Source organism: Ambystoma mexicanum, unplaced genomic scaffold (assembly GCF_040938575.1).
Source record: "Ambystoma mexicanum isolate Mex_15411 unplaced genomic scaffold, UKY_AmexF1_1 Mex_scaf34, whole genome shotgun sequence".
NCBI classification, from domain to species: Eukaryota; Metazoa; Chordata; class Amphibia; order Caudata; family Ambystomatidae; genus Ambystoma; species Ambystoma mexicanum.
This window is the reverse complement of record NW_027182449.1, coordinates 207,546-220,169: the sequence shown is the minus strand read 5'-3', so window position 1 is coordinate 220,169 and position 12,624 is coordinate 207,546. Positions and strand designations below refer to the sequence as shown.

General features: G+C 54.1%; 3 non-coding genes and 1 pseudogene across 3 annotated transcripts; all 4 read right to left on the bottom strand.

Annotated features, from left to right (window-relative positions):
- Positions 1-2,629: 2,629 nt before the first annotated feature.
- On the bottom strand, positions 2,630-2,748 carry LOC138558393 (5S ribosomal RNA). The gene has a single exon (XR_011298543.1). It is a non-coding gene; the product is annotated as a 5S ribosomal RNA (ribosomal RNA).
- A 2,789-nt stretch (positions 2,749-5,537) lies between these two features.
- On the bottom strand, positions 5,538-5,646 carry LOC138559063 (5S ribosomal RNA; annotated as a pseudogene).
- A 2,794-nt stretch (positions 5,647-8,440) lies between these two features.
- On the bottom strand, positions 8,441-8,559 carry LOC138558280 (5S ribosomal RNA). The gene has a single exon (XR_011298432.1). It is a non-coding gene; the product is annotated as a 5S ribosomal RNA (ribosomal RNA).
- A 2,794-nt stretch (positions 8,560-11,353) lies between these two features.
- LOC138558997 (5S ribosomal RNA) lies at positions 11,354-11,472 on the bottom strand. Its single transcript, XR_011299115.1, has one exon. It is a non-coding gene; the product is annotated as a 5S ribosomal RNA (ribosomal RNA).
- Between the last annotated feature and the right edge of the window lie 1,152 nt (positions 11,473-12,624).

Sequence of the window (12,624 nt, the reverse complement as noted above, 5' to 3'; positions counted from 1 at the left end):
TGCACCCACTTTTGAAATACCCACTTGCCTACTCATGTTTGCAAAGAAAGTGTCTGTAAATTCAGGCCAAGCCACACTTGCACTCACTCACCCAAGCATCCGTTCCTTACAAAACTTTAAAAAAAAACTCGGAAAGAAAGATGGAAATAAACACACACACAATTTTCCTGCTGGGGTCTCCTCGACTCTTTGGAAGGCAGAGGGCGATGTTGGTTGAGGCCTTACCTTCTCGGGCTGGCGGCCTACAAGTCCAGGAAAGAAGCAGGCCCAGTAACAGCAGCTGAGGCCCCCAGCCCAGCCCAGCCCAGGCAGGCATCAGCTTAAGGCTGACTCTCTACCCCACTGCTGCCCCAAATTGGTTTGGCAAAAGTTTGCAAAGAAGATGCCTGTAAATTTAACTCACGCCACACTAGCACTCACCCAGGCGTCGGTTCCTTACAAAAATAGAAAGCACCTCTAAAAAAGAAGAAATAAACACACACACAATTTTCCTGCTGGGGTCTCCTCGACTCTTTGAAAGGCAGAGGGCGATGTTGGTTGAGGCCCTTACCTTCTCCGGCTGGTGGCCTACAAGTCCAGGAAAGAAGCATGCCCAGTAACAGCAGCTGAGGCCCCCAGACCAGCCCAGCCCAGCCCAGGCAGCCATCAGCTGAAGGCTGACTCTCTACCCCAGTGCTGGTCCAAGTTGGTTTGGCAAAAGTTTGCAAAGAAGATGCCTGTAAATGTAACTCACGCCACACTAGCACTCACCCAGGCGTCGGTTCCTTACAAAAATAGAAAGCACCTCTAAAAAAAGAAGAAATAAACACACACACAATTTTCCTGCTGCGGTCTCCTCGACTCTTTGGAAGGCAGAGGGCGATGTTGGTTGAAGCCCTTACCTTCTCTGGCTGGCGGCCTACAAGACCAGGAAAGAAGCAGGCCCAGTAACAGCAGCTGAGGCCCCCAGCCCAGCCACGCCTAGGCAGGCATCAGCGGAAGGCTGACTCTCTACCCCAGTGCTGCTCCAAGTTGGTTTGGCAAAAGTTTGCAAAGAAGCTGCCCGTAAATTCACCTCAAGCCACACTAGCACTCACCCAGTCGTCAGTTCCTTACAAAAATAGAAAGAATCTCTAAAAAAGAAGAAATAAACACACACACAATTTTCCTGCTTCTATTCCCTCGACTCTTTGGAAGGCAGAGGGCGATGTTGGTTGAGGCCTTACCTTCTCGGGCTGGCGGCCTACAAGTCCAGGAAAGAAGCAGGCCCAGTAACAGCAGCTGAGGCCCCCAGCCCAGCCCAGCCCAGGCAGCCATCAGCTGAAGGCTGACTCTCTACCCCAGTGCTGGTCCAAGTTGGTTTGGCAAAATTTTGCAAAGAAGATGCCTGTAAATGTAACTCACGCCACACTAGCACTCACCCAGGCGTCGGTTCCTTACAAAAATAGAAAGCACCTCTAAAAAAAGAAGAAATAAACACACACACAATTTTCCTGCTGCGGTCTCCTCGACTCTTTGGAAGGCAGAGGGCGATGTTGGTTGAAGCCCTTACCTTCTCTGGCTGGCGGCCTACAAGACCAGGAAAGAAGCAGGCCCAGTAACAGCAGCTGAGGCCCCCAGCCCAGCCACGCCTAGGCAGGCATCAGCGGAAGGCTGACTCTCTACCCCAGTGCTGCTCCAAGTTGGTTTGGCAAAAGTTTGCAAAGAAGCTGCCCGTAAATTCACCTCAAGCCACACTAGCACTCACCCAGGCGTCAGTTCCTTACAAAAATAGAAAGAATCTCTAAAAAAGAAGAAATAAACACACACACAATTTTCCTGCTTCTATCCCCTCGACTCCTTGGAAGGCGGAGGGCAACCTTCGCCGCTGGTGGCCTTCACATGCAGGAAAGAAGCACACCCAGGAACAGCAGCTGAGGCTCCCAGCCCAGGCAGGCTTCAGCTGAAGGCCGACTTGGGAAGCACTGAGGCCAGACCCTGGGCTCCTGGGTCCCTCGGTTGAAGGCTCGAGGCCAGACCCCTTGGCTCCTGTGTCCCTTGGCTGAAGGCTCGACCAGTGCTCGACCAGGCTCGATCAGGCGAGATATTAGGTAGCATGGGGCCCAGCTGGGACTTCTAGGAAGCTTAGGGTGACGGCCGCTTCTGCCCCATCATCCAGAGGCCTGGCTATGGAGAGGCATGATGTGGCCTCCCTCCCTTCCTGCCTCTTGTAGGCACTTCTCCCCCGTGAGCACTTCCCGCTCCAAGTGTCCCCTTGTCTCCCAGGGTGCACTCTTCCTCTAGAGCCCACATATGCAGATGAGGCCCATCCACTTGCCTCCCCTAGCTGTAGGGGGCCTTGCGCGTCCACTGGAGAGAAAACGGGGAGACGCTGGAGGTGCTTTGCCAGGGACACGAGTGGCCCTTTCTGGCTGCATCCACCCACCCGAGGCGGCGAGCTGCTGCCCTGGCTTCAGTCTCCTGCTGCTCCAAGTTAGTTTGGCGACAACGTGTCCGCCTCTGACGGGGCTCTGCATTGGAGCGAGGGCTGCTGTCTGCCCCTGTGCCTTTTTCACGCGCCGTGTTTGTTAAAATTAAAAGCGGAATGGAGGAAAAATGTAGTTCAAGACGGGGAAGACGAACGCCGCCTATCGGGCACAGAGTAGCAAAATGCCTACAGCACCTGGTATTCCCAGGCGGTCTCCCATCCAAGTACTAACCAGGCCCGACCCTGCTTAGCTTCCGAGATCGGACGAGATCGGGCGCATTCAGGGTGGTATGGCCGTAGGCGAAGAGTGCGCCGATTCCGAGCCTCTTGTGCTGTGTCGGCTCCTCCGACGTCCACTGCCCTCTTGCAAGGCTGAACGCTGTCCTCTGCAGTGTGCTTCTGCCCTTCTTTTTGCCTCAAGCTCAGGAGCCACAGCTGCCAGCTTGGAAAAGCAACGAGCGGCTCCATGCACCCACTTTTGAAATACCCACTTGCCTACTCATGTTTGCAAAGAAAGTGTCTGTAAATTCAGGCCAAGCCACACTTGCACTCACTCACCCAAGCATCCGTTCCTTACAAAACTTTAAAAAAAAACTCGGAAAGAAAGATGGAAATAAACACACACACAATTTTCCTGCTGGGGTCTCCTCGACTCTTTGGAAGGCAGAGGGCGATGTTGGTTGAGGCCTTACCTTCTCGGGCTGGCGGCCTACAAGTCCAGGAAAGAAGCAGGCCCAGTAACAGCAGCTGAGGCCCCCAGCCCAGCCCAGCCCAGGCAGGCATCAGCTTAAGGCTGACTCTCTACCCCACTGCTGCCCCAAATTGGTTTGGCAAAAGTTTGCAAAGAAGATGCCTGTAAATTTAACTCACGCCACACTAGCACTCACCCAGGCGTCGGTTCCTTACAAAAATAGAAAGCACCTCTAAAAAAGAAGAAATAAACACACACACAATTTTCCTGCTGGGGTCTCCTCGACTCTTTGAAAGGCAGAGGGCGATGTTGGTTGAGGCCCTTACCTTCTCCGGCTGGTGGCCTACAAGTCCAGGAAAGAAGCATGCCCAGTAACAGCAGCTGAGGCCCCCAGACCAGCCCAGCCCAGCCCAGGCAGCCATCAGCTGAAGGCTGACTCTCTACCCCAGTGCTGGTCCAAGTTGGTTTGGCAAAAGTTTGCAAAGAAGATGCCTGTAAATGTAACTCACGCCACACTAGCACTCACCCAGGCGTCGGTTCCTTACAAAAATAGAAAGCACCTCTAAAAAAAGAAGAAATAAACACACACACAATTTTCCTGCTGCGGTCTCCTCGACTCTTTGGAAGGCAGAGGGCGATGTTGGTTGAAGCCCTTACCTTCTCTGGCTGGCGGCCTACAAGACCAGGAAAGAAGCAGGCCCAGTAACAGCAGCTGAGGCCCCCAGCCCAGCCACGCCTAGGCAGGCATCAGCGGAAGGCTGACTCTCTACCCCAGTGCTGCTCCAAGTTGGTTTGGCAAAAGTTTGCAAAGAAGCTGCCCGTAAATTCACCTCAAGCCACACTAGCACTCACCCAGTCGTCAGTTCCTTACAAAAATAGAAAGAATCTCTAAAAAAGAAGAAATAAACACACACACAATTTTCCTGCTTCTATTCCCTCGACTCTTTGGAAGGCAGAGGGCGATGTTGGTTGAGGCCTTACCTTCTCGGGCTGGCGGCCAACAAGTCCAGGAAAGAAGCAGGCCCAGTAACAGCAGCTGAGGCCCCCAGCCCAGCCCAGGCAGCCATCAGCTGAAGGCTGACTCTCTACCCCAGTGCTGGTCCAAGTTGGTTTGGCAAAATTTTGCAAAGAAGATGCCTGTAAATGTAACTCACGCCACACTAGCACTCACCCAGGCGTCGGTTCCTTACAAAAATAGAAAGCACCTCTAAAAAAAGAAGAAATAAACACACACACAATTTTCCTGCTGCGGTCTCCTCGACTCTTTGGAAGGCAGAGGGCGATGTTGGTTGAAGCCCTTACCTTCTCTGGCTGGCGGCCTACAAGACCAGGAAAGAAGCAGGCCCAGTAACAGCAGCTGAGGCCCCCAGCCCAGCCACGCCTAGGCAGGCATCAGCGGAAGGCTGACTCTCTACCCCAGTGCTGCTCCAAGTTGGTTTGGCAAAAGTTTGCAAAGAAGCTGCCCGTAAATTCACCTCAAGCCACACTAGCACTCACCCAGGCGTCAGTTCCTTACAAAAATAGAAAGAATCTCTAAAAAAGAAGAAATAAACACACACACAATTTTCCTGCTTCTATCCCCTCGACTCCTTGGAAGGCGGAGGGCAACCTTCGCCGCTGGTGGCCTTCACATGCAGGAAAGAAGCACACCCAGGAACAGCAGCTGAGGCTCCCAGCCCAGGCAGGCTTCAGCTGAAGGCCGACTTGGGAAGCACTGAGGCCAGACCCTGGGCTCCTGGGTCCCTCGGTTGAAGGCTCGAGGCCAGACCCCTTGGCTCCTGTGTCCCTTGGCTGAAGGCTCGACCAGTGCTCGACCAGGCTCGATCAGGCGAGATATTAGGTAGCATGGGGCCCAGCTGGGACTTCTAGGAAGCTTAGGGTGACGGCCGCTTCTGCCCCATCATCCAGAGGCCTGGCTATGGAGAGGCATGATGTGGCCTCCCTCCCTTCCTGCCTCTTGTAGGCACTTCTCCCCCGTGAGCACTTCCCGCTCCAAGTGTCCCCTTGTCTCCCAGGGTGCACTCTTCCTCTAGAGCCCACATATGCAGATGAGGCCCATCCACTTGCCTCCCCTAGCTGTAGGGGGCCTTGCGCGTCCACTGGAGAGAAAACGGGGAGACGCTGGAGGTGCTTTGCCAGGGACACGAGTGGCCCTTTCTGGCTGCATCCACCCACCCGAGGCGGCGAGCTGCTGCCCTGGCTTCAGTCTCCTGCTGCTCCAAGTTAGTTTGGCGACAACGTGTCCGCCTCTGACGGGGCTCTGCATTGGAGCGAGGGCTGCTGTCTGCCCCTGTGCCTTTTTCACGCGCCGTGTTTGTTAAAATTAAAAGCGGAATGGAGGAAAAATGTAGTTCAAGACGGGGAAGACGAACGCCGCCTATCGGGCACAGAGTAGCAAAATGCCTACAGCACCTGGTATTCCCAGGCGGTCTCCCATCCAAGTACTAACCAGGCCCGACCCTGCTTAGCTTCCGAGATCGGACGCATTCAGGGTGGTATGGCCGTAGGCGAAGAGTGCGCCGATTCCGAGCCTCTTGTGCTGTGTCGGCTCCTCCGACGTCCACTGCCCTCTTGCAAGGCTGAACGCTGTCCTCTGCAGTGTGCTTCTGCCCTTCTTTTTGCCTCAAGCTCAGGAGCCACAGCTGCCAGCTTGGAAAAGCAACGAGCGGCTCCATGCACCCACTTTTGAAATACCCACTTGCCTACTCATGTTTGCAAAGAAAGTGTCTGTAAATTCAGGCCAAGCCACACTTGCACTCACTCACCCAAGCATCCGTTCCTTACAAAACTTTAAAAAAAAACTCGGAAAGAAAGATGGAAATAAACACACACACAATTTTCCTGCTGGGGTCTCCTCGACTCTTTGGAAGGCAGAGGGCGATGTTGGTTGAGGCCTTACCTTCTCGGGCTGGCGGCCTACAAGTCCAGGAAAGAAGCAGGCCCAGTAACAGCAGCTGAGGCCCCCAGCCCAGCCCAGCCCAGGCAGGCATCAGCTTAAGGCTGACTCTCTACCCCACTGCTGCCCCAAATTGGTTTGGCAAAAGTTTGCAAAGAAGATGCCTGTAAATTTAACTCACGCCACACTAGCACTCACCCAGGCGTCGGTTCCTTACAAAAATAGAAAGCACCTCTAAAAAAGAAGAAATAAACACACACACAATTTTCCTGCTGGGGTCTCCTCGACTCTTTGAAAGGCAGAGGGCGATGTTGGTTGAGGCCCTTACCTTCTCCGGCTGGTGGCCTACAAGTCCAGGAAAGAAGCATGCCCAGTAACAGCAGCTGAGGCCCCCAGACCAGCCCAGCCCAGCCCAGGCAGCCATCAGCTGAAGGCTGACTCTCTACCCCAGTGCTGGTCCAAGTTGGTTTGGCAAAAGTTTGCAAAGAAGATGCCTGTAAATGTAACTCACGCCACACTAGCACTCACCCAGGCGTCGGTTCCTTACAAAAATAGAAAGCACCTCTAAAAAAAGAAGAAATAAACACACACACAATTTTCCTGCTGCGGTCTCCTCGACTCTTTGGAAGGCAGAGGGCGATGTTGGTTGAAGCCCTTACCTTCTCTGGCTGGCGGCCTACAAGACCAGGAAAGAAGCAGGCCCAGTAACAGCAGCTGAGGCCCCCAGCCCAGCCACGCCTAGGCAGGCATCAGCGGAAGGCTGACTCTCTACCCCAGTGCTGCTCCAAGTTGGTTTGGCAAAAGTTTGCAAAGAAGCTGCCCGTAAATTCACCTCAAGCCACACTAGCACTCACCCAGTCGTCAGTTCCTTACAAAAATAGAAAGAATCTCTAAAAAAGAAGAAATAAACACACACACAATTTTCCTGCTTCTATTCCCTCGACTCTTTGGAAGGCAGAGGGCGATGTTGGTTGAGGCCTTACCTTCTCGGGCTGGCGGCCTACAAGTCCAGGAAAGAAGCAGGCCCAGTAACAGCAGCTGAGGCCCCCAGCCCAGCCCAGCCCAGGCAGCCATCAGCTGAAGGCTGACTCTCTACCCCAGTGCTGGTCCAAGTTGGTTTGGCAAAATTTTGCAAAGAAGATGCCTGTAAATGTAACTCACGCCACACTAGCACTCACCCAGGCGTCGGTTCCTTACAAAAATAGAAAGCACCTCTAAAAAAAGAAGAAATAAACACACACACAATTTTCCTGCTGCGGTCTCCTCGACTCTTTGGAAGGCAGAGGGCGATGTTGGTTGAAGCCCTTACCTTCTCTGGCTGGCGGCCTACAAGACCAGGAAAGAAGCAGGCCCAGTAACAGCAGCTGAGGCCCCCAGCCCAGCCACGCCTAGGCAGGCATCAGCGGAAGGCTGACTCTCTACCCCAGTGCTGCTCCAAGTTGGTTTGGCAAAAGTTTGCAAAGAAGCTGCCCGTAAATTCACCTCAAGCCACACTAGCACTCACCCAGGCGTCAGTTCCTTACAAAAATAGAAAGAATCTCTAAAAAAGAAGAAATAAACACACACACAATTTTCCTGCTTCTATCCCCTCGACTCCTTGGAAGGCGGAGGGCAACCTTCGCCGCTGGTGGCCTTCACATGCAGGAAAGAAGCACACCCAGGAACAGCAGCTGAGGCTCCCAGCCCAGGCAGGCTTCAGCTGAAGGCCGACTTGGGAAGCACTGAGGCCAGACCCTGGGCTCCTGGGTCCCTCGGTTGAAGGCTCGAGGCCAGACCCCTTGGCTCCTGTGTCCCTTGGCTGAAGGCTCGACCAGTGCTCGACCAGGCTCGATCAGGCGAGATATTAGGTAGCATGGGGCCCAGCTGGGACTTCTAGGAAGCTTAGGGTGACGGCCGCTTCTGCCCCATCATCCAGAGGCCTGGCTATGGAGAGGCATGATGTGGCCTCCCTCCCTTCCTGCCTCTTGTAGGCACTTCTCCCCCGTGAGCACTTCCCGCTCCAAGTGTCCCCTTGTCTCCCAGGGTGCACTCTTCCTCTAGAGCCCACATATGCAGATGAGGCCCATCCACTTGCCTCCCCTAGCTGTAGGGGGCCTTGCGCGTCCACTGGAGAGAAAACGGGGAGACGCTGGAGGTGCTTTGCCAGGGACACGAGTGGCCCTTTCTGGCTGCATCCACCCACCCGAGGCGGCAAGCTGCTGCCCTGGCTTCAGTCTCCTGCTGCTCCAAGTTAGTTTGGCGACAACGTGTCCGCCTCTGACGGGGCTCTGCATTGGAGCGAGGGCTGCTGTCTGCCCCTGTGCCTTTTTCACGCGCCGTGTTTGTTAAAATTAAAAGCGGAATGGAGGAAAAATGTAGTTCAAGACGGGGAAGACGAACGCCGCCTATCGGGCACAGAGTAGCAAAATGCCTACAGCACCTGGTATTCCCAGGCGGTCTCCCATCCAAGTACTAACCAGGCCCGACCCTGCTTAGCTTCCGAGATCGGACGAGATCGGGCGCATTCAGGGTGGTATGGCCGTAGGCGAAGAGTGCGCCGATTCCGAGCCTCTTGTGCTGTGTCGGCTCCTCCGACGTCCACTGCCCTCTTGCAAGGCTGAACGCTGTCCTCTGCAGTGTGCTTCTGCCCTTCTTTTTGCCTCAAGCTCAGGAGCCACAGCTGCCAGCTTGGAAAAGCAACGAGCGGCTCCATGCACCCACTTTTGAAATACCCACTTGCCTACTCATGTTTGCAAAGAAAGTGTCTGTAAATTCAGGCCAAGCCACACTTGCACTCACTCACCCAAGCATCCGTTCCTTACAAAACTTTAAAAAAAAACTCGGAAAGAAAGATGGAAATAAACACACACACAATTTTCCTGCTGGGGTCTCCTCGACTCTTTGGAAGGCAGAGGGCGATGTTGGTTGAGGCCTTACCTTCTCGGGCTGGCGGCCTACAAGTCCAGGAAAGAAGCAGGCCCAGTAACAGCAGCTGAGGCCACCAGCCCAGCCCAGCCCAGGCAGGCATCAGCTTAAGGCTGACTCTCTACCCCACTGCTGCCCCAAATTGGTTTGGCAAAAGTTTGCAAAGAAGATGCCTGTAAATTTAACTCACGCCACACTAGCACTCACCCAGGCGTCGGTTCCTTACAAAAATAGAAAGCACCTCTAAAAAAGAAGAAATAAACACACACACAATTTTCCTGCTGGGGTCTCCTCGACTCTTTGAAAGGCAGAGGGCGATGTTGGTTGAGGCCCTTACCTTCTCCGGCTGGTGGCCTACAAGTCCAGGAAAGAAGCATGCCCAGTAACAGCAGCTGAGGCCCCCAGACCAGCCCAGCCCAGCCCAGGCAGCCATCAGCTGAAGGCTGACTCTCTACCCCAGTGCTGGTCCAAGTTGGTTTGGCAAAAGTTTGCAAAGAAGATGCCTGTAAATGTAACTCACGCCACACTAGCACTCACCCAGGCGTCGGTTCCTTACAAAAATAGAAAGCACCTCTAAAAAAAGAAGAAATAAACACACACACAATTTTCCTGCTGCGGTCTCCTCGACTCTTTGGAAGGCAGAGGGCGATGTTGGTTGAAGCCCTTACCTTCTCTGGCTGGCGGCCTACAAGACCAGGAAAGAAGCAGGCCCAGTAACAGCAGCTGAGGCCCCCAGCCCAGCCACGCCTAGGCAGGCATCAGCGGAAGGCTGACTCTCTACCCCAGTGCTGCTCCAAGTTGGTTTGGCAAAAGTTTGCAAAGAAGCTGCCCGTAAATTCACCTCAAGCCACACTAGCACTCACCCAGTCGTCAGTTCCTTACAAAAATAGAAAGAATCTCTAAAAAAGAAGAAATAAACACACACACAATTTTCCTGCTTCTATTCCCTCGACTCTTTGGAAGGCAGAGGGCGATGTTGGTTGAGGCCTTACCTTCTCGGGCTGGCGGCCTACAAGTCCAGGAAAGAAGCAGGCCCAGTAACAGCAGCTGAGGCCCCCAGCCCAGCCCAGCCCAGGCAGCCATCAGCTGAAGGCTGACTCTCTACCCCAGTGCTGGTCCAAGTTGGTTTGGCAAAATTTTGCAAAGAAGATGCCTGTAAATGTAACTCACGCCACACTAGCACTCACCCAGGCGTCGGTTCCTTACAAAAATAGAAAGCACCTCTAAAAAAAGAAGAAATAAACACACACACAATTTTCCTGCTGCGGTCTCCTCGACTCTTTGGAAGGCAGAGGGCGATGTTGGTTGAAGCCCTTACCTTCTCTGGCTGGCGGCCTACAAGACCAGGAAAGAAGCAGGCCCAGTAACAGCAGCTGAGGCCCCCAGCCCAGCCACGCCTAGGCAGGCATCAGCGGAAGGCTGACTCTCTACCCCAGTGCTGCTCCAAGTTGGTTTGGCAAAAGTTTGCAAAGAAGCTGCCCGTAAATTCACCTCAAGCCACACTAGCACTCACCCAGGCGTCAGTTCCTTACAAAAATAGAAAGAATCTCTAAAAAAGAAGAAATAAACACACACACAATTTTCCTGCTTCTATCCCCTCGACTCCTTGGAAGGCGGAGGGCAACCTTCGCCGCTGGTGGCCTTCACATGCAGGAAAGAAGCACACCCAGGAACAGCAGCTGAGGCTCCCAGCCCAGGCAGGCTTCAGCTGAAGGCCGACTTGGGAAGCACTGAGGCCAGACCCTGGGCTCCTGGGTCCCTCGGTTGAAGGCTCGAGGCCAGACCCCTTGGCTCCTGTGTCCCTTGGCTGAAGGCTCGACCAGTGCTCGACCAGGCTCGATCAGGCGAGATATTAGGTAGCATGGGGCCCAGCTGGGACTTCTAGGAAGCTTAGGGTGACGGCCGCTTCTGCCCCATCATCCAGAGGCCTGGCTATGGAGAGGCATGATGTGGCCTCCCTCCCTTCCTGCCTCTTGTAGGCACTTCTCCCCCGTGAGCACTTCCCGCTCCAAGTGTCCCCTTGTCTCCCAGGGTGCACTCTTCCTCTAGAGCCCACATATGCAGATGAGGCCCATCCACTTGCCTCCCCTAGCTGTAGGGGGCCTTGCGCGTCCACTGGAGAGAAAACGGGGAGACGCTGGAGGTGCTTTGCCAGGGACACGAGTGGCCCTTTCTGGCTGCATCCACCCACCCGAGGCGGCGAGCTGCTGCCCTGGCTTCAGTCTCCTGCTGCTCCAAGTTAGTTTGGCGACAACGTGTCCGCCTCTGACGGGGCTCTGCATTGGAGCGAGGGCTGCTGTCTGCCCCTGTGCCTTTTTCACGCGCCGTGTTTGTTAAAATTAAAAGCGGAATGGAGGAAAAATGTAGTTCAAGACGGGGAAGACGAACGCCGCCTATCGGGCACAGAGTAGCAAAATGCCTACAGCACCTGGTATTCCCAGGCGGTCTCCCATCCAAGTACTAACCAGGCCCGACCCTGCTTAGCTTCCGAGATCGGACGAGATCGGGCGCATTCAGCGTGGTATGGCCGTAGGCGAAGAGTGCGCCGATTCCGAGCCTCTTGTGCTGTGTCGGCTCCTCCGACGTCCACTGCCCTCTTGCAAGGCTGAACGCTGTCCTCTGCAGTGTGCTTCTGCCCTTCTTTTTGCCTCAAGCTCAGGAGCCACAGCTGCCAGCTTGGAAAAGCAACGAGCGGCTCCATGCACCCACTTTTGAAATACCCACTTGCCTACTCATGTTTGCAAAGAAAGTGTCTGTAAATTCAGGCCAAGCCACACTTGCACTCACTCACCCAAGCATCCGTTCCTTACAAAACTTTAAAAAAAAACTCGGAAAGAAAGATGGAAATAAACACACACACAATTTTCCTGCTGGGGTCTCCTCGACTCTTTGGAAGGCAGAGGGCGATGTTGGTTGAGGCCTTACCTTCTCGGGCTGGCGGCCTACAAGTCCAGGAAAGAAGCAGGCCCAGTAACAGCAGCTGAGGCCCCCAGCCCAGCCCAGCCCAGGCAGGCATCAGCTTAAGGCTGACTCTCTACCCCACTGCTGCCCCAAATTGGTTTGGCAAAAGTTTGCAAAGAAGATGCCTGTAAATTTAACTCACGCCACACTAGCACTCACCCAGGCGTCGGTTCCTTACAAAAATAGAAAGCACCTCTAAAAAAGAAGAAATAAACACACACACAATTTTCCTGCTGGGGTCTCCTCGACTCTTTGAAAGGCAGAGGGCGATGTTGGTTGAGGCCCTTACCTTCTCCGGCTGGTGGCCTACAAGTCCAGGAAAGAAGCATGCCCAGTAACAGCAGCTGAGGCCCCCAGACCAGCCCAGCCCAGCCCAGGCAGCCATCAGCTGAAGGCTGACTCTCTACCCCAGTGCTGGTCCAAGTTGGTTTGGCAAAATTTTGCAAAGAAGATGCCTGTAAATGTAACTCACGCCACACTAGCACTCACCCAGGCGTCGGTTCCTTACAAAAATAGAAAGCACCTCTAAAAAAAGAAGAAATAAACACACACACAATTTTCCTGCTGCGGTCTCCTCGACTCTTTGGAAGGCAGAGGGCGATGTTGGTTGAAGCCCTTACCTTCTCTGGCTGGCGGCCTACAAGACCAGGAAAGAAGCAGGCCCAGTAACAGCAGCTGAGGCCCCCAGCCCAGCCACGCCTAGGCAGGCATCAGCAGAAGGCTGAC